We start from the raw sequence: 21,845 nt of genomic DNA on the forward strand, positions 1-21,845 counted from the left end.
GCTGTTGACTATATCTTCTTCATTAACAAATGATGTTTCCATTAAGAAAATGTTACCATTAACAAAATGATTGTTAATGTCAGGAATGATATGAAGACCTGAGCCCACAGGACATGCTGGGGAGACAGAGAAGTTGGTGGATGACAACAGGAAGGAGAGAGCAGCAGCATAGTCTGATGGCATATGTTTTGCCCATCCATTGTTTTTTTTTTTTTAAGATTTTATCTATGTATTTGAGACAGAAAGAGCACAAGCAGGGAGGAGGGTCAGAGGGAGAAGGAGAAGCAGACTCCCCACGGAGTGGAGAGCTCGATGTGGGGCTCAATCCCAGGACCCCGAGATCATGACCTGAGCCAAAGGCAGCCACTTAACCAACTGAGCCATCCAGGCACTCCTCCATCCATTTTTTAAAACAAATATTTACTAAGTGCCTGATGAAGCCCAATTCATGTTATGAGTGATACAAATAAGAGTGAAATATTGCCCCTCCTTCAAGGAGCTTATAATTTACTGCCTATAAATGTAAGTAACATTGAAAGGCATTTCTTGGTTCAAGTGTTATTGATGGTCTTAATGTGTGTCAAGCATAATACCAGGCCCTTAAGGATATAAAGACTCATGGGTCTTGCCTTCAAGGAGTTAATTATATGGGGGAGACACAAACAGCAACATAGAAAATTGCAACCCGAATGGATAAATGCTAATACTGAGGTTTACCCATAATGTCAGGCGGGCGTGAGGAAGTTTCTTAATCTAGACTAAGGAAAGGGAATCAGTGAAAATTTCTAACAAGAGAATATGTCTGATTTCAATGTTGAAGAAAGAATAAGGGGAAGTGGAGAGGCAGATTGGAGATGGTTCTAGAGAGAGGAAATCATGAGTGCAATGCTTGATGGTGAATGAAAGGATGGCACATTCTGAGATCCGCAAGAAGCTCCGTGTGATGGGAGCCTAAGGGGAGAGGTGGACAGTGGCAGAAGATGAACCTGGAAAGGTAAGCAGGTGCTAGATCATAATTATTTTTAGGACAGGCTGAGAACTTTGAACATCATCCTGAAGACTACTAGGAAACCATGAAGTAGAGTAATGAATGACATGAGTCTCTCTGGATTATTAGTAGCAAATTATTTAGGGAAAAATAAAACCCAACTCAAACAAGCTTAAGCAAAAACATGAATTTATTAGTCACATAACTAAAAAGCGCACGGGTAAATGTGGCTGCCATCAAATCCTGACATGGGCTTCCTTTTCCATCTTTTGGTTCTACTCTCGTAAGTGTTGTTTTCATTCTCTAGCTCTTTGAGGAGGCTGTTCCGAGCATATGTTTATCCAGAGTTAAACCTAATAGAACCAGCGCTTTTCTTCCCGGCCATTCTCACTCAAGCAAGACCCAGGACTTCTTCCGCTTAGACCAGTCACATGCCCTCTCTGAACCAATCACTGTGGCAGGGGCTCAGTGCGCTGATTGGCCAAGCTGCTTTCATGCTCCACCCCCTTGAACCTGAATTAGGGCCCTAGAGGGGATGAGGGAAGGGGGTTCCTCCACATAAGTATATTGTCACCACAGTAAGGGTGAATGGATGTTGAGCACGTAAGAACAACAAATGTGTGCCCCAGTTTTAAGAAAGATCACTCTTGGTGACTGTGTAGAAAATTTGAAAGCCTAGAGGCAAGAATACTTGTCAGTCAGTACGATCAGAGAAGAGGTGATGAGGACCTGAACAAGGCAATGGAAATATGAGAAGTTTTTAGGGAACAGCGATAGAATTTTGAGAATGGCTGCGAGTCAAGAGAAAGTGAGGAGTCAAGGTAACTCCCAGATTTCTCGCTTAGACAACTAGGTAACACCATTCAACAGAGATAGAAACTGTTGGAAGAGGAGCAGTTTGGATGGTAGGAGAGGCTAATAAGTTCAGTTTTGACATTGTGAACTTAAAGTGCCTGTGGTACACTCAAGTGGAGGGCTCCAGGAGGCAGTTAAATTTAAGAGTCTAGAACTTGAGGAAGAACTCTGAACCAGAAACAAGGCTTGGAGAGTCAGGTTATAGATGAGGACTGACTCCATGGAGGGAAAATTAGACAACCCAGGAAAAGTGTGTAAAGGAAAGAGTGCCAAGAACCCCAAAACCTAAGGGGCAGGCAGAAGAAAATGAACTTAACAAAGATGACTTGGAAGAAATTACCAGAGAGATATGTTGTAAACCAGAATAGAGCATCATCAAGGAAGACAAGAATGAGGCAGCAGTGGGTGGAAGCAGCTGTGTAGGGGGAAAGAGGATGCCCACTTTCCGCCTCATGCCTCAGGAGAACAAGCTAGTAATGCTCAGGAGGAACACAGCAAAGCAGCACCTTCAAGGACTGTCCTGTCTTATAGTTAAGACAAAAAGGCGAAGGGAATAAATAATGAGGATGGAATATTTATTCTGGAATGGAAGGTTCTAGGAGACGGGGTAGAAACATTTTAAAGGAACATGGTAGGCTATTGGGAGATAAAGCCCCAGAAAAGGATTAGTGACTGCAGGGGTTTGAACTTAGGGACTCAACCAAGGTTGATAGGGATGTGGACGTGGTCTGGAGAGGTGATCTCAAGGTTCTAAATAAAATGCTGCAAAAAGTTGCTTCAGTGCTGGTGTAGACTGGTGGTATATAAACCAGCTAATATCACTCCCCAGAGGCAGCCGACCAATGGCTTCTCAATGCCCCCGGAGTAAAATGCAGTACTTCCCTAGCCTTCAAGACCCTACCTGGTTTGGTCCCTGACCACCTCTCTAACTTCCCACCCAGGCACTCCCCACCTTGTTCCATCTACATATTCTTTCTGTACCTGGAAAGTGCCAAGCTTGCTCCCACCTCAGGGCTCTTGCACCTGCTGTTCCTTCTGTCTATAATCTTCTCCCCTTACTCAAATCCAGTTTGTTCAGTTCATTCAGGTTTCGGTTCGAGCATCACCTCCTCAGAGAGACCTCTCTTCTCCTGCTTCCACAAGTCACCTTCTTTCTGTTAACCTGCTTTATTTCCTTCAGAGAACTTATGACTCTCTGAGATGCTTTCATTTATTTATTTAATTTCTATTCCTTTCCACCAAAGTATAAGATCCAAGAGGTCATAGACCTTTTCTGTCATTGTTCACCCGTTATCCCCAGCATCATGAACAGAGTCTGGCACAAAGTACGTGCTCCATAAATATTTACTGACTGAATAAATGAATATTTAAGGTTACAACCTCCTCTGTAGGCTCTGGATGGAGCTGTGGCCAGATTCCTTTGAGCTTTTAGGAATAGATAGGCAGACATATTGTGAAACGAGAATCCACTTAAGGTTCTTCAAACAAGACATTTTTCTCTGATGTAAATTATTCTAAATATCATATAACATTTCCAAAAGAGCAAAGTTTGCTGGTGAGAGAAAAAAACAAAAATCTACTTAAATAAAATATGGCAAACAGGTCTATGTTTGGTCCGTGGCAAAATGGTCCACCTATAAATAGTTTTTCATAAGGAGCTATTGCACAAAACAAAAAGCCACCTACTCTTACCTGAAATATTTTTGGAGTTTTAATTTTAAATGGAAATTTTAGAGTGCCACTTTCTCCAGCACTGTCAAGGCTTAATGAGATGACTGCACTTGGCAGAGACTCTTGGAGTCCATATCCTGACTATATTTTTGTTGAAAAACTGTATTTCTTAAAATAGAACTTGTTTAGGAGAGGGTAGTGCAGTGAGATCTCCGGAGTAAGACTTCCCAGAAAATTAAGAACGTGAGAAGGGCTAGAGCCATGGACCAGAAGGGGACATAACGTTTTCTAAGTGTGTTCTAGAGAAGGCTAATTCCCTTAACTAGAACAAGAGCAACAAAAGCTGGGTGGGTGTGGGGCAGGGTAGTATTGTGTCAAAATAAATCTGGTCATGTAGGTATTAAAACTAATTTAAACAGGCTTCTTTACTGCCAACTTCCATGCATTTGGAGATGTTCCTAAGCTTTGAGGTGACCTATCATATCCATTCTTTTGACCTTAACACTTCCCAAGAAATAGCTACTAACATGGGTCTTGGTATCAATGGTAGTTGTATGATTTTTTGATGATAAAGTTGGCTTCAACAGATTGGAGCATCAGGACTGAACAGTGGTTTGTGGAAGTGATAAAAGATGGGTCAAGATACACAGAAAAAGGATAGTAAACAGCAAAGACACAGCTTTGATGTTCTGTCACCTTGAAGGGCACAGGCTGAAATGCTTGAGGTAGAAATGTGGGAAGGGTTGGGATTTTAAGAAGATTTCATGCTAGTTAAGCCAACCCACCTGACAGAAGCTTTTAAGCCTTCCTCTGCTCCCTTTAATTCATTTGGCTAGAAGTCATCTGTAACACAAGCATTTCCTTATCTAAGGTCTGGAGTCATTTTTTGCTTTCCCCTTTGGTTTGAGGCTTAATACTGCTTCTCTTTTGATTAGTGTAAATTTAGCTAGAAAAGATCATTTTCCTTTCCCTTCATGTAATTCTAGAACCAAGATGTTCAGAGAGGCAGGGTAAAGCACCAGCTTGGAGTCACAAAATATAAGTTACAAGTATAAGTTACACATATAAAGTATAGTACATCTGTGGAATATATCTTGTATTATTTATTGTTACACAGAAGGATTTCCTAAAAATTCTTTTGAATGGCCCATAGTTCTGGGTATTAACTGGGGTAGTGTTAGCTGGAAGTACACAAATTAATAAGCCATAGCAGCTCTGGAAGGAGGTGTTGTGAGCAGACTAATCATCCAGTCACTCGTGTGACTTGAATGTTGTGTCTAGGAAGAAAGACTGGTCATGCCGTCGGTACTTCTGACCCTCTTTGAAGGGTCTACAAAGCCATGTGCACTGGTCTCATGGCCAAACTATGGGAAGAAAATAAGACAATTCTATGATGCAAGCTAGAATATAAATGCCATAAGAGTGGATCAAAAATGTATTTGGTTATAAAGAAGAAAAAAATGAATGATTGCTAGAAGGTGCAGTCAGGAAAGACTTCAAGGACCTTTACGGATGGAAAATCCACGCCTGAGGCCAACGAAAAGTAGAGGGACAAGGCATTGGGTCAGATGGTTCCTATGTCAGGGCACCAGGTGGGTGGACTGATCAAGATACATTAGGGTAGAGAAGAAGTATAGAATGGTTGTCAATGGCATGGTACTGATTTGGAAAGTTCCCAGGACCCATTCTTCATTTGATTGCAGAGGGAGAAAACCACAGCTGAAGATTTCTTTGACCTCATGGACTTCAGAATCAGTCAAATCCATGTTTCCACTCTTACTGTCTATATGACTTCAAAGAAATTATATAACTGCTTGACCCTCCATTTCTCCAACTGCAGAAAGAGTATAATGATACCTTTCAGCAACATTGTAAAGAATAAATGAAATTGGTGATTAGGGTGGATCAGCCCAATGCCTGGCACACAGGAGATGCAAAATAGTTTTCATCTACTTTAGAAGGAAGAATGCAGTAGAGTGGCTCATAGAAATCAGATGTCAAGTTGTGCTTTGTCTTGAATAACAAATAATGCGTATTTAAGCACGTCTTAGTGGTATCCCACATGCATGCTCAGAAAAGGGGTTTTCAGTTACTGCTTAGTCATGAGGGAGCTTTATTTAAGCTGTATATTTTCAGTACAGGAAAAAAACTTTCAGTCAACCTGATTTAAATCTCTCTACTCAACAATACCAGTTTAATTTTTGGCAATCCAGTTGGGGGGGGTGGTGGGAAAGACTGTGGTAGCCAAGTAGGAAATGCAGATGGAGTTTTCTTTTTTTATATATGATTCAAAATTATATTGCCAATCCTGAAAGTAATAAAGTTGCCAAAGAAGTCAAACACACAATTTGTGAAAAATCAACATATCATGTGATGGTAAGCATAGCTGCTATTGGCCAAAAAAAAAAAATCAGAAAAAAATTTGAACTCTGATGTTTGAAGACAGCTTAGACTCAAGATTTGATTATTTTACTAAAAAAGGAAAGTAGTGCATAATTATACAGCTAAAGATGAGTAGAAATGTAAAAATGTGTATTCTTTAATGTAGTGTTTGTTTTCCCTGAGCTGTTTGTAAATTGGTGGTATTTTATAATTGAAGATGTTTTAGAGTCTGAGAAATCTGATATTTTCTGGTGTGGGTCCAGAACCGCCTTTGTCACTCCTGCCTCTGTCCAGTTCACTGACCCCATGCTGATTCTACACACTTTCAAGGACGCCAGCCACAGCCTGGTACCACAGTCAATCCACTGCTTGCTGGCTCACTCTCTGCAATTGCTTAAAGTTCAGTTCAATTGCTTAAAGTTTAATTCTTCAAAGAATTAAAGTTGCCACCAACTGCAGATTAATTCTAGCTTTTGAGGTACCTCTCGGCTATTTTACTTATCTGTACATCATGTGAATATCCAGTATAAAAACTCCAACTATAAAATAACTTTTTCCCCGGGAGTACTATGGCTTCAGTATTGGATTGAGGAGGAAAAACAATAATTTCTGTGTTAATTATAACTAGCATGAGTTTTCCTCCTTAGAAGGCTTTTTTTTTGTTTATATTTATTTTCTATATCCTGCTTTCACATGTCTTTCTGTAGAATGTGGGGTTAAAAATTCATATTTACCCCATGTTTACAAAAATATGGTTCACTTCAGATATTTTCTCAGAAGTTCTGTGTATATATAAAATGTTTCCTGTTTTAATTAGAAAAATTGTAAAAGTTTGTTTTTAAGCTTTGTACTTTCATCTATGTCCACATGATTTTCTTTGTATCTATAATGCAACAATTTTGATCATATATAAATATATATATACTGTGTATATAGAAATATACATTATATATGAATCTGTAGCTACCTGATTTATAAACTAAACACTTATTTTAAAAGGGCTATATCTTATTCATTCTGTATATCTAGCACCTAGTAGAACGCATGCCTATATAATGAGGCACTCATTAAATATTTGCTTCTTATGGGTGAAAAAAATGAATCCATTTTTAGATCTGTATTTAAGGTTTTGGGTTAAAAGGCTATACTCAGCATAAGTCTGAATTTGTAACAGGAGGCTTTTTTAAAGATGCCATTTTAAGAGCTCAAGTTGTTCCTGAGAAGTACTATTCTTACATTGGTTCAAGTCACATTTAGAACATTTGATATCCCTCTTGCAAGGGAACATGCCTCACTCTGCTTCAGGAGTCAAGGGGATAATCATTTCCATTTATACAGGGAGTTTGAGAGATTAGAAGTCAGAGGGACCCTCCCACTTCCAGAAGCATCCCCACTCCACGTGATAGTTTAATTTTTCATTCCTGCCATATAGGAAAAACAACCCAGGAAACTGTAGAAAGGCGAACTCACATATTCCATTGAAAAGGATTGAGAGCAGCTGCTGTATGGTGAAGTTAATTTCAAGAAAAAAAAAAAAAAAGACCTTCAGGGTTTTGATGCAATGAGGTCAGAATCCTTGATAACTGTGGCAAAAGTACATACTTAGTGTGTATATAAGGGTTCATTTTGTTTTGTTTTTAAGGTGTCACAGTACAAATAACATATAGAAATAATGTTTTGTTCACATCACTTGCTTCCCTGTTTCAATAAAACTTCTGTTTCTATAAAATAAGTGGAAAATTATGTTGGCAATCAAAGTAGGAGATTTGTGCTTTGGCACAGGCCTTGCAGTTCAAATCTGAGGATCCTATCGCCAGCCAGGGGTCAGAGGTCTAACTTGCAGGAACAGTTCTCAAGGCAGAGGAGGAGGAGGAAGAGCAAAGAAGAGTCTGAAATATTTAATTTGCTAACTTTAATTGCAAAGTCATAGAAGCATCAAAATATCAGTGAACATATTTCCACGGGGGCATCAGCCAATGTCCTATAAGTACTTCATTTTAAATACCCCACCAAATTAAGTTCATACCATCCTTCCATCTTTCCTATTGACTTGCTCTTACTCCTTGCCTGGCCCCACCTCCCTTGATGCTGTGATGCCCTCTTCTTCCACTAAACCCTACACATCTTTTAAGGCCAGTGCAAGTGGCCCTCCTCTGTATCCCCACAGCACCTTGGACATCCCCTGTAATAATCCTTACAGGTCATGATCCCAGGGTCCTGGGATTGTCAGGCTCCCCGTTCAGTGGGGAGTCTTCTTCTCCCTTCTTCTTCTCCCTCTCCCTCTGCCCTTCCCCCTCCCTGCCCAGCTCATGTTCTCTCTCGCTCTCATGCTCTCTCGAGCTCTCTCATGCTCTCTCTCTCGAGCTCTCTCGTGTGCACTCTCTCTCAAATAAATAAATAAAATCTTAAAAAAAAATTCTTACCATGCATCTCCTCTTAGATGATAAGCTCCTCGAGGGTAGACACTGTTTCTCCTTGTTCCTGTGCTCTCAGAGCTCGGTCTGAGGCTTGGCGCAGCATGGTTGCTCAACAAACATTTGTTGACTTGAATTCTGGGAAAGACAGAGGAGGAATGAAATATGGAAGGGAAGAGAAGCTCCTTGAAATCACATCTCCAGAGCTATGTGACAGCAGGAAGAAATATGAATTCATATTTGCTTTTTGTAAATATTTATTGGGTGCCTCCTAATGTGAACAACTATGTTCCAGCAATACATCAATGAACAAAACAAACAAAAATCTTCACCTTGGAGGAGCTTACATTCTAGTTGCATGAGACACAAGAAATAACAAGTAAATTGCATAGTATTTGGAAGGTGGTAATTGATTTGGAAAAAAGAAAATAAGCACTGAGAAGCTAACCAGGTGCAGTTGTAGGTTGAATTTTAGCATAGAGAGGTCAGAAGATGACACTGAGCAAAGACTGGAAGGAGGTGGGGAATCTGCCATGTGGAGATGGGAAGGAAGAATGTTCTAAGCAGAAGGAACAGCCATGCAGAGGCCCTACAGGAAGGGTGTCCCTGGTGCCTCCAAGGAACACAGAGGCCCTGGTGGCTGGAATAGGAGAAAGGAAGAGAGAGCAACAGGAGATGGTGCCAGAGTCTAGGGGTCCAGATCCCATAGGAGATTTTAGGCTGGTGTGACGGCCTAGCTTTCACACTGGTGCTGGGGTTGCTGCTCTGTCCTTCAGAAGCAGAGAGGGATCGGCGCCATGAAGCCCCCTGGCAGTGCAGAGAGCCTGTGGCCATGCTCTGTGTGCCTCCCATAAAGCTAGCCCTTTTCCCTCTGACCTCACCCCTTCCCGGAGCCCTAGCTATGCCCATCTGTGCCCGCTCTGTGTCTGCTTCTCTCATTTCTCCAACTAAATTTTGCCTTGACATGTGATTTTATACAGGCCATAGAAGTTGTCATATAATTCCCAACCCACCCATATTTTGTTGGCTTGTCTAATGTTTTAAAATGGGATGTTTCAAGTAAAAATCAAGATTGTGTGCTTTTCTTTAAAAATGGGAAGATCTGGTAATACTGGGCCTGCATGCCTTCATGGCCACAAGTCACTGGATCTGAGGATCCTTCAGACAGAGGCACTTAGCTTCTAGTTTGACACAGTTGCCACCACTCCCTATTACACCTTACTCTCTGACCTCATTTTAGTTACCAGCTGGACCCTTACAGGCCTTTCACTGCATGGTCTTATTCTATAGGCCTACTAATTCCTCCCCCTTTCCCAGTTTCTGATCGCTCCCTGACTTTCATTCTTTCCTTGGATAGTTTATTTCTGCCACTGGTCTTGGCATGCCTGCCTTTCTCAACCTGGGCCAGCCCCTGGCTTCCAACCATCCTAGGCTTTGCCCTCAGACTCAATCTTGCTGGCTCAGTGCTGTTGAGAATTTCTGTATTCATGTACCTGGGCTGGAAGGTCTCCAGGAAGTCTGCCAGCTGAGGGAACCCCAGATCTCCTGTTTGAGCACAAAACATAAATGTAGAGAAGACAGGTGTTCAGCTTTCCTCTAATAAATGCACTTTTTATTCCCTTGTCTTTTAAATCTACATAAGGATGAAAGGCTGCTACATTGTTCTCATTTAACTTTCAAGAGTTCTACCCGGGGCTTCACTGGTTCCAGAAAGAGATGTTGCAGGGGCACCTGGGTGGCTCAGTTGTTAAGTGTCTGCCTTTGGCTCAGGTCATGATCCCAGGGTCCTGGGATCAAGCCCCACATCGGGCTCCCTGCTCTGCGGGAAGTCTGCTTCTCCCTCTCCCACTCCCCCTGCTTGTGTTCCTGCTCTCACTATCTCTCTCTGTCAAATAAATAAAATCTTTAAAAAACAATGTTGCAGAAAAGACGGTTTTTCTATTTTTTTCTTTATAATGAAAGTGTCCTTTTGCCAATGGTAAATCTATGGGAACTGAATGAGTAATCAAAGCATAGTTGTTTCTGAAGTGGGGTGAGAAGCCATCACTTGCTTCCCTGTTTCAATAAGACTTCTGTTTCTATAAAATATGTGGAAAATTATGTTAGCAATCAAAGTATGAGATAAAGCACCGGCCTGTGGTTCAAGTCCAAGGATCCTATCACCAGCCAGGGGTCAGAGGTCTAACTTGCAGGAAAAGTTCTCAAGGCAAAGGAGGAGGAAGAAGAGCAAAGAACAGTCTGAAATACTTAATTTGCAAACTCTAATTGCAAAGCCATGGAAAGCATCAAAATTCATTTATTTTACTCTCACCTAATTAGACTTTTAAAGTAAGTACAAAGAAGGAAAGGAAAAAGGAAGAGAGGATGAAAGGGAGGGAGAGAGCAGAAGGTCAGCACCCCTCCTCCCTCTGCCCGCCCCCCCATCCGTACTCAGCCTCTGTGACCCTCCCCCCGCCAAAGGGGTGTCATAGACCAACCTTGAGGTGGTAATTGTCTCCCCACCCCACCCTATTCTTCAGCCCTTATGGTGCATCCCCAATGGTAGACTGGAGCCTGATGAGGCCCGGGGCACAGGAGGTCCCTTTGGCTCCAGAGAGCTGTTGGAGGTCTGGCAAGGCCCAAGGAGGAGGCGCAGGAACTGGTTTCTCAGATTTAAAGCTGCCTGAGGCCTCAGCGGGGATGTGAAGGAGGCCATGCCCTTAAGAGGGCAGAAAATCAGGGCAGCAATGCAGGGGTGCATTTAGGACTGACTCCAAATCAAGAATAAAGAGTAAGAATTTGTTTCTGTGCTCCGATGTTGGGCTTCCAGGATGCCTGAGGGGGTAAAAAGGTGACTCGAGGGAAGACATCCTAACATTAGGATATCCTACTGATTTCCAGTTCTAGGCTACGTGTTGAGTGAAGAACGGACTCATTCTCTTGGTGGCCCATTCAGTAGCTAAAAGACACCCCAGGAAGCTCTATCTGTAATGTTCTTTTAAAAATTGTTTTAATCTCGAGCCATTAGAAAGCCCATAATGTTCACGGGGTACCCCTGACTGGAGCAAATTGGCCTTCTTTAAAGAACCAGAGACAAAGCAAAAAACCTTTTCTCTTTTGATTTGTGAGTCCCTGGTTCGCTCGAATGCTTCTCTTCAAAGATTATTTTTCCCATTTCATGCCTGTCGTTTTATTTTCTGATACCTGCTTAGAAATAACCTTGTCTTCCTGGTACTTAGTTATACCACATAAATCCTTCTGCCATTGCTGAGAAAGCCCAGAAGTCTGCTCCGATGGCCTTGCGGGGGAGCCGGGCCGCACCCACATGGCCCAGCACTGCCGCCTAGGCCGGCTTAGTGTGAAAACATTTAATGGGCTTCCTCCTGCTGGGGACTCGGACGGAATTTGTAAAATGGGATTTAATTGGGACTGAATAAACTCTGCTTTAAAATTCCTCACACAGCGGCCTCTGCTCATGGGTGACAACAGTCTGCATTTGGTCTGATTTGTAACAGAGCCTGGGTCCCACAGCCCCACGCCCCGGGAGAGAGAGACAGCAATGGGCAGCCCGCGCCACCTTTCCAGGCTGTCAGTCATCGGGCTGCTCAGCCCCTGGCCGCCCTGGGCTAGGCGCCAAGCCCCGCGTCTTCTCTCTCTCTCTCATTTTCTCTCTCTCTCTCTCTCTCTCTCCTAACAAAGGAAACCGGAACTACCAGGGAACCCCGACAGAATTTGGGGGCAAAATGATAGGCTTTCATTTAATGGAGAGCTGTTCTCGTTGGTGACTGTGTAGTGCCACGGACTCGGTGCTGCCGGTCCACAACTTCAGAAAACGGGCATTCCCCTTTGATATTGATGGAGGAAGCAAAATGAGACCCCTGATTAGTGGAAGTCTGGGAGAGCTTAGCAGGAAAGCTTGTGTCCCACCCAGAGCTTTGCCATTGCTGGGGGCTGCTGAGAAAGCCACAGATGCTGTTGTTCTTAGAGTGGGTGCGGGTCTGTCCTCTGGGGTGAGCCTGGGGCAATGGGAGCAGGGGGGAATGAATGACTAACCCAAGGGTTGTTTGTATAGAGATCCCTGGAGCAAGGGATGGAGGGGAGTAGGGAGGGTGGATTGGGGTTGCCTGGATGACAGAATCTTTCTCCACTTACGGAAATGGTGGGCGAGCCTGGAATCAGGATGGCAAATCGATTTCATCTGGTGTGTTGGTAACTGCCTAGAAGACTGTATTGAGAAGAATTTCAATTCTCTGCCTGGGCTCCCGGGAGGAAAAGGTATTGTGATTGATTAGTAGTCATATAGCATGATTCCGTTTGGAGAAGAAGCTTTACCTCCATCCAATAGATGGTGAGTTAGGAAATTTGGGGCTGATATCCAGGGAGTTCATTGCCTTTGGAGACAGTAGACTAACTTAACATGATACATAAAATTCTTCATGATATGGGCCTAGTAGCTGCTCTAGCATTGTGTCCCCCCATCTTTCACTTTATAAACCCATCATGGTTCTCTGAACACAGTCTTAGGCAGCCAGAAAACCCAAGCCAGAGAACATTGGAGCTCCAGTCCTTCCGAGACCGGATAGAGCAGAGGCCCCAGCACCACACTGTTGATGCTGGAGGCCCAGGTGTTTGGAGCTGTGGGTCCCACAGCGGGGAGCAGCGGCAGCAGGGGTGTTCATGCCATGTTCAGCCGAGCCCCAGCAAAGCCCTCAGACCAGAAGAACCTCAGGACAATGAGGAAGCCCAGATTGTCATTTGAGAAAAGCCACCAGTTAGGGATGGGGCTAAATTGAGTCTCCTTGGTGAAGGAAAGTAAGAAACAGGTATTTCCCCGAGTAGGGCCCCTGATAGAGGGGCATGGGGCCCATAGACTTGTGATATAGAACAGGGCATGGAGGCTTGGCCCTCAGTCCCACCCATCATGGGATTTAGCTGAAAGACAAAGGTAGGGTGAGGCTCTGCAGTCCCCATCTTAGCTGTGTGACCCACAAGCACATCCTTTAAACTCTGAGCTTCAGTTTCCTCGTCTATAAAATGGGAACAGGAAGACCAATGCCACCAGGCTGCTGTCCACTTGCTTATTCACTCGTTGCACGTTTATTATGTGCCCGCCAAGTGCCAAGCACCGAGGTAGTTGCTGGAGGAACAAGACATAGTCCCTGAGCTTGAGCCAAGAATTCAGACGCAAAAACAGAGTCATAAAGCAAAGAGGAAATGCTTGGCTGCTTTTCCCATTTCACACGTATATTCCTAATACCCAGTTACACATAGACAATGACCATAGAGTGGACTAACGCCCAGCCCGGAATATAGCAGGTATTCGAGAAATACTGGTGTTGGGGGGGGGGGTCATGGAGAAGACGTGACCGCCGTTGACCTGTGCGGTGGAACCCGGCCATCGGAGGCTCCCCACCCCCTGCCTGTCCTTGGAATGTGCATTCCGCTTGCCTTCCCCACTCCCAGAGGCGGCCCAAGGGACACAGCTCAGAGATAGTGATGGGATGCTGAGACCATCTGGACAGTATATGTGACTGAATCCACTTAAAGCCTCCATATAAACTTTTAGATTTGGTGGCAGGTGTGGAATCCATGTGTTTTGCTGCCTCTTAAGACCTGTATACATGTTCCCTTGTCTGTTTAACCTGCTGCCCACCAGTCTGGGGTGGCCTGCCACTTTCTCTGGTCTCTGTGGGTCCTCTGCTTACAGAACGGGGAGGGGGGCCTTCAGATTACACTTGGGAAGCCCCCCAGATGCTTAGAAACACCAAGTGGATGACTCTGAATCTGACACAGGCAGCCTGAGGGAGGCATGGAAGTTAGTGGGGAGGGGGAGAGAGGGAAGGGAGACCTTGCCTGCGCAGCCTTAGGGGAAAGGCCTTGGAGTCCTGTGTTTATCCGTGAGCCCTGGCCACACTGACATTAGCTTGGAGCCATCTCCCCCTCCCCAGCTGTCTTCCCAGGCCCCCAGCAGTCTCTGGAGCCATCCCCCTGGCTCACCCACAAAAGAAACAGCTCAGGGCTGGCCCACAAGTTCCCAAGGCCCCGGTCCGCCTATTCATTTTGCTCCTCCCTCTCCTTTGACAATATTCTCCAGGTAGAGTCCTGCCACATGTATGTTCAGGTGTGATGGCTCTGAGGCTGAGCAGAAGCTGCAAAGGGTAAATCCCTCTTCTAACCACTGCTCTGCTAACTGTCATTATCCATCCAAGATACAAAATAACCGAATGACCTGGAAAGAGCAGGGAAAGCATTCAAATAAACAACCCAGGCAAGACTGATAATGTAACTTTTTCACTAGCAGAAAGAGCAATACTTAGAGTCTCTAACACCTCCTAAATGGGCAGATAATCAAATTGTTCTGAATAATCCAATCTAGTGTTTTCCTACTTCCTCTTCATGCTAATTTATTCTGACATGGCTTTTCAATAATGAAAATCTGTTCTTGTAGAATCCATCTCATCGAGATTTTCCATATTAAAATGGAGATGGAAATGTCATGGGGAATTAGATTACTTGTCCTCCTTCCAGCATGGGCATTCCTTGGGAGGGGCTTTGTCTCGCCATGGATAACCAGATGGCATTAGTTGGAGAGGAGAGTGTACCTTCCATGGCAGGCGAGGCAATTATTTTTAAAGTGCTCTTTCCGTCTAGTCAAAGCCTCTAGCCGCATAGACTTCATGGGTTTCTTTCCTCATGAAATGTGTTGATTTTCAGAGCATTTTCAGCCCTGCTCATTACCACCAGGGTGAGAAACTAGTTTAAATAAACGCCTCAGTGACTAGAACATGTGTTGGTGTCTCATTCTGGAGAAACACCCTCGTGGCAAACCAAATCCTTAACCTCAAAAACAAAAAGGCAGATTGATAAATAAGACAGATCTGGGGAGCACCTTTTGGGCACAGGACCCGTGTGGGGGCTGGGGGTGGAAGTAAAGGAGGGCACAAGGTATGGTTCCCACCTGCGGGGAGCCAAAGTCCTAGTGGGGACTTCTCAAGCTTCAGGGCATGTAAGAATCACCCGGGCAGTGTGTTAAAAATGTGGCTTTCTGGGAATCTGCTCTCAGAGATTCTGAATCAGTTGGCACTCAATAGTCGTTAGCTGCCAAAGGCAAGATATATGTAAGACATTTTTCATAAATTTCCTCCAGTAGTTTACTGCATGCAATCGTGTTGTGTTGTCATCAGCCCCCTTTCTTGAGCACTCCTTAGAGGATCTTAAATATGGGACAGGCACTCTTTCCAAAAGCTACGTGAACAATATTTAATTCATGTCAAATACTATTAATTTGGTTATTGCTGTAAAGACGAGGCACCTCCATGGCTCCAAAGTTCTCATCTTATTCATTCTATGTTTTCTAACTAGCATTAGTTTTCATTGGTTCTTCAGCACCACTTCCTAAATGCTCCTGCAGGATTATGCTAATGTAGCTTTTCTCAAATATGTTTCTAAATAATAATATTAATATTAAGAATAACAACAATTAACATTAAGAATAATAAATATTTACTGGCAACTTACTATATAGCAGTAAGCATCCTGCATGTTCCATCTTCCTGACTTCTTGTAGCCACCCTAAGTGACATATGCTACTGTTATCCCTCATCTTACAGATGAACTGTGCATCGTTGTAGGCTTCCCTAGCTGCCTGTGGGCTATGGGGGGATCAGCTGGGCCAACTGGGTTTTCTGGAGAGCTCCTACATAGGAGGACAAACCAGGATTGTTTGTCCAGGACTGAAGGATTTTCTGGGAATCAAGACTTCCCATTTTAAAACTGGGAAAATTGGGATGAGATGACCAACTCATCCCTCCTCCTATATGAGGTTTTTTTTGTTGGCAGGGGCAGGGGGGGAGACACCAAAATCCAAAGAAAGAATAGTTTCAAGTTCTGAGTGGAAAGTCAAGGCCTGTGACCCAAGGCCTATGACCCAAGGAGGGAGTCCAAATGGTTCATTTAAGAGACAAGAAGCAACCCAAAGCTGTGGCACAGGGGTCGGGAAAATGAACGTGAGAACATCAGGTTTGAAAACTTTGTTGTGGTCTGGGACAATGACAAAAAGTGGCCTCAGCTTGTCAGCTACAGCATGGTTCACGGTGTGTCAGCCATATTTAAAGGACCAGATACGAAGTATATATCTCTGCTCTTCTCCTGTCCGTTTCCCTTGGGTAGGTGGTCCTGAGCCTTTCCAGAAATGCCGGTAGTGCATTGTGTTCTAGAACCATCTGATGCCATCCTAAGTCCCACCGCTTAATCGCAACTCTCAGAACCTCTTAGGAAGAGCAGTGGCAAGACTGGCAGCTTAATTCCTGTTGCCTGGGAGCATATGGAGATCAGCCTCATTCTCATCTTCCCAGTGGAATGGAGAAAGTTGTCAGGCTGCCTGTGTCAGATTCAGAGTCATCCACATGGTGTTTCTAAGCTCCTGGGGCACGTCCCAAGTATAATCTGAACACCCCCCCCCCCAGCCGCACCTTCAGAGACAGAGGACCCAAAGAGACCAGAGGAAGAGGCGGGCCACTCCAGACTGGTGGGCAGCAGGTTAAACAGGCAAGGAACTTACATATGGGGCTTGTCTTGAGAGTCAGCAAGACGTGTGGATTCCACACCTGTCACCAAATCTTAAATGTTTACAGGAGGCTTTAAGTGGGTTCAGTTGCATATACCATCCAGATGGTCTTAGCACCACATCATTATCTCAAGGCTGTGTCCCTACTGCACCCTTGTTGTTCTAATACTTTTAAAGCCATACTTACATCATGTACACTAATGTCCCTTTGACCAAATCAAGTCATGTGGCCAAACTCAGGGTAGGAGAGGAGCTACAAAGAATTTGTGCCCATTTTCTGCAGCTCACCACACCTACTATATACCAGGCACTGTTCTAGGTACTGAGATCACCATGTAGAAAACAGACACAAGTCCCTGCCTTTTCTTTCCTTTACATAATTATAGCAATATATGGTAACCATAGATAGTCTTATTAATAAAATAATATAGTTAGAGTAAATGTGGGGAAAGGTAATATATAGTGGGTTTTCTGTTTATTCTATGTTGTAATGTTACCCTTTTCTGGATTTTTTTCCCCTTGAAATATTTTTTTAAAAACCACTTTATTGAGACATAATTCACATACCATACAATTTGCCCATTTAAAGCATACAATTCACTGCTTTTTAGTCAATCCACAGAGTTGTGCAATCATCACCACAATCTAATCTTAGAACATTTGCTTCTCCTCTAAAAACGGCTGCAAATATCAGCAGCCCCTCCCCCTTGGCCCATCCCTACCTGTCCCCCGGCCCCACTCTTGCCAACTCTTGATTGGAGGTTAAGGAAGGAAGAGATCTGTCAAAAATCACTGGAGAACAGAGGCAAGCAGTGCTAGAATTAAAAACTAAGTGGAAAGATACACAAAGAGAAACTTCCTCTCAGGTCTGTTCTTACTGCCTCCCCTTACCCCCAGCAGTGAACTTGGCCAGTCCGGACTTGAAGAGCACCAGTGGGTTGTAGTCGTTCATCTATTCAGTGAGTGATCACTGGGCCTGGCCAGGGGAATACAGATGAAGTTATGGACTGTGCTCTGAAGCAGCTCAGACAGAGACCAGTGTTTGGGGGATGGGGGTGCAATGCAGTAAGAGTCCAGAGGACAGTGTAGCCTAGAGATGTAGAGGTGGCCGCCATGTAGAGACAGTTTGCCATGATAAAGCCAACATGGATGGGGAGGGGAGGAAAATCTAGACAGGGAGAGGAGGAGGGCCACCTGCTAGTGACGCTGTTGGAGCTCCGTACCCCAACATCCCACAAACGTGCCTCAGATGTCCTAGGTACTTAACACACAATTTCCTTTCTCTGTTTGAAGTTGGGTATCTGTCACTTGCAATCAAAATCAAATATGTTCAAACTAATACGCAGCTCAGCCCCCTCCTGTCTTCTTTGCCCAATTATCAGAGAGTGTGAAAGCTTGAGGGATCTCTTCATCTCGCTGTCTGCGGAGACCAACTCGAACGGTGCCTCCTCCCAAGGAGCTTCCACGACACCAGTGGTTCGTAAGCTCCCTGGGTTATTAGAGAATTTGAAGAGAGAAAGGCAGAAGGTGGAAGGGCAGGTGGGAAGTCAGATAGCAGAAACACTTGAGCTGCAGAGTTAGGCAAACCTGGACCACTCACTTTTTTGTACCTGAAAAGTGGAAAGAATGGTATCTACCTCGCAGACTTGAGTGAGCATTACATGAGATAATATACGGGGCTGTGCTGATCTCGGGGCTTAGAAAAAAAATCAGTTAGTGTCCAATTTAACTTTGTCTCCCTCCCTTCTCCTTAAGATTCTCAGGAGAGAGGACTCGGTTTGTGGAGACCCAGGTTAAACAGTTTTGTTAAAGATGTATTTATTTATTTGAGGGAGAAAGAGAGAGGGAGAGAGAGAGAGAGAGCATGAGTGGGAGGAGCAGAGGAAGAGGGAGAGAGGGAATCTCAAGCAGACTCCCCGCTGAGTGTGGAGCCAGACACGGGGCTCGATCTGACGGCCTTGAGATCTTGACCTCAGCTGAAACCAGGAGTTGGCCACTTAACCGACTGTGCCATGTTCCCCAGGTTAAACATGATCCTGTTTGCTTATTTACATCATTTATTCAACATATCATTACCACGAATGTAAACAAATCCCAGCCCTTACCTTCCAGGAGCTCTGAATCATTAATTCAGAAGCCTGCTGCAAGAACTGGAGTTAGGGGGTGCCCTGGTGGCTCAGTTGGTTGGGCGTCTGCCTTCAGCTCAGGTTGTGATCCCGGGGTCTCGGGATCGAGTCCCACGTCGGGCTCCCTGATCCTCGGGGAGCCTGCTTCTCCCTCTGCCTCTCTCATGAATGAAAGAAAAAATCTTTAAAAAGGGGGAAAAAAAAAAGAACTGGATTTAGGGAGAGAGGATAGGAATGATCACCAACCCCAGGGCCAGTGAAAGAGCTTGAGGATGGTCTGGGAGGGGTGGGACTGTGATGGGGAATCACCCAGCCATGACTGAGGTGCTGCTAAGCGTAGCTCGAGATGCATCGTCTATGGCACCATTTGGCGAGGCGGTGTGCTTTTTCTCCAGGAAGGCTGAGCTGCTGATTGGCAGAGGCAGGGAAGCTGATTGGCTAAGTGGGTGCGGTGGATGCACCAGGGGCTGGGGAGCTATGGGATGTTAGGGAGTCTATGGAGTGGGCACTGTGAACCCAACAGGGGATGCTGGGCTGTGTCGTTCACAATGGGACACTTTCTACAAAAGCTGTCACGGGGCATCGTATGGTGGGGACCTGCTGTTCTGCGGGGTCAGTAGGTGACCAGGCATCCGAGGCCCTCTGTAATGGGCCAGGAACACAGTTACTGTTTTGGTCGTTTACAAAGAGGGCAGCTTGATCGTGGAGAAGGTTTGACACTGTTCTCTGCGGTGAGACACGGACACCAACTAAGGCTGCTGCGTAAACAACCTTCAACTCGGGACAGCTGCGGAGAATTGCCCCCTGGTTTCATCCCATGAGCACCAGTCAGTGCCTAGGGGCCAAGCAGAGAGCGGGCAAGAGGTAGCAGGGCCCTTCGGTCGGTCGCCAACTGGGGAGACTGCAAGATGACTTTCTGCAAAGGGTCAAGAGAGTGGGCTTCTGCTTGAAAGACATTTATTCTGACTCTGATAACTCTCTGGAGGTTGGGGAGTGGGGACCGACTGCCAGACACCGAGGGAATAACGATGTCATCCGGGCAGGAATGCATTGCTTCAGAATGATTTGAGATGAGAGCTTCCCATACCCTCACGAGGGCTGTGTGGGGACCCATGGCCCAAGTCACTCGTGGCACCTTCCACCCACAAGCCAGACGATCACACAGAGCGTGAACAGTTTGCTGTGACTTCTGGGCCACCTGTGAGTGGAGTGAAGGAGCGGTCTTTAGGAATTGGCCGTAGGCAGGGCTCTCCATTCTCCACCCTGGAGACACTTGAAAGGCTCCAGTTGCTTGAGGCATCATTTTCTTGCTTCCTTCGATTGCTTTTTGAGGAGTGTCATGGAGGCATCCAAGAAGTGTGTTGAGTTAGACTGAGCCCGAGTCAGACCTGGCTCACACTGACTAGCCATGTCAGCTTGCCAGAGTTTCACAGGCTCTCTGAGCTTTATTTTCCTCTGCCAGAAAGTGAGGATCACAAAACCCTCTTGGAACTGTTAGGATCGTTGAGCATGGACCCACAGTAGGCTCAGGATAAGTGCTGATTCCCTCCCTCTCTTCTGGGCTTCCTGGGTGCCTGCCCCTTTAAGGGAGAAAGAGCGCAACTTCCCAGACCCCAGGCACAGAGAGAACAGTGTTAATCAACACAGTAAACAGAAGGAGGGGATTGATTTGTTCCCCTTCTCACACAAAGCTGAGCACGCGACAGGTTATGGTTTTGAATATTAATGCATTTGAAGTGAGAAGAACCACTTATAACAGAAACTGTCTTGCTTGCAAAGATTTATTCCCTATGTAGTTTTCCATGGCTCATAAAAGGTGATGGATGAACATAATTTTTAGTTTAATTTCTTGCCGTGCAGTTCAGTAATTTTTGAGATAAACTCAAATTACTAAGGTTCTGGAACTGTTCAAAGCAATGAGGAGCCATGCACGTCTGGTTGTACATAGGACACGGCATGTTTAATTTTTCAAGCCAGCCAAGGAAGGGGTGATTAGGAATCCCAGCACACATGTAAACCGTGTTATCTTTCAAGTTTGCTTCTACTGTCTCCAAATGTAAACCAACCTCCCTTAAAGAAAATATCTATTGGCTCCTTGGGGGAAGGAGGCGGGGGCATGGACAGGCAGGACAGGCGTACAGCTTTTTCTTTTCCTTATTTTCTGTCTTTTATCAAAATATATATGTGAATGTTAACAAAATGGAAAAATAGCATTTAAGATGAATCTGTTTGGATTTCAAAATTGATTTTATTTTTTTTCCTACAGGTTTTAAACGTTCATCAGGCAAGATGAGCATGGATCCTTTAAAAAATTAGCAGTGTGGTATAGTAGGGGAAAATCTGAGTTTCAGAGTTCATCTGAGCTAAGCATGCATGAGGACAAGTGACTACGATGCAAACTGACAAGTGCAGTAACAGCCCCCCGATCTCGTTAGAGGCTGCAGTGGGCCAAAGGGTGAATCTTTGCAGACAGGTCTTCTCCGCACGTAGTAAATAAATAAACAATGAAATAAATGAAAGAGTGTAGCTAAGTAGTGACCGAAGGCCATTAACATCGTGACAAAGGTTAATCATTTTTAATAAGGATTTATGTTCACATTAAAAAAAAAAATCTTGTTCTATGTTATAACTTGCTTTAAATGTGTTCCTATTTATTAAACAGTGTTAGGTTAAATGAAATATGCTACTCTCCCAATGAAGATCTTTTCGTCCTTATAATCTTCCTGGGAACAAAGGAGAAAGTGATAAATGTTCAAACAAACGCATGTTTTGCCCTCTATCACTGACAATAGCCTAAAAAGAATTCTATATCAGCAATTGAATGGTGGGGACACTGTCCACACCCAGAATTACACTTTCAGTCT

At 44.5% G+C, this 21,845-nt stretch overlaps 1 long non-coding RNA gene across 1 annotated transcript in view; it reads right to left on the bottom strand.

Moving 5' to 3' along the window:
* The window catches only part of LOC114219245 (uncharacterized), a 98,865-nt gene that overhangs the window by 46,354 nt on the left and 30,666 nt on the right, over window positions 1-21,845 (bottom strand). Inside the window, exons 6-7 of the long non-coding RNA XR_003611351.2 lie at window positions 18,961-19,163; window positions 8,320-8,448 (exon numbers count right to left, since the gene is read on the bottom strand). This is a non-coding gene — a long non-coding RNA (uncharacterized LOC114219245). The remainder of the gene's footprint in view (window positions 1-8,319; window positions 8,449-18,960; window positions 19,164-21,845) is intronic.

Source organism: Eumetopias jubatus, unplaced genomic scaffold, assembly GCF_037043125.1.
Source record: "Eumetopias jubatus isolate StellerSeaLion01/CBP00866 unplaced genomic scaffold, mEumJub1_p1.0 scaffold_13, whole genome shotgun sequence".
NCBI classification, from domain to species: domain Eukaryota; kingdom Metazoa; phylum Chordata; class Mammalia; order Carnivora; family Otariidae; genus Eumetopias; species Eumetopias jubatus.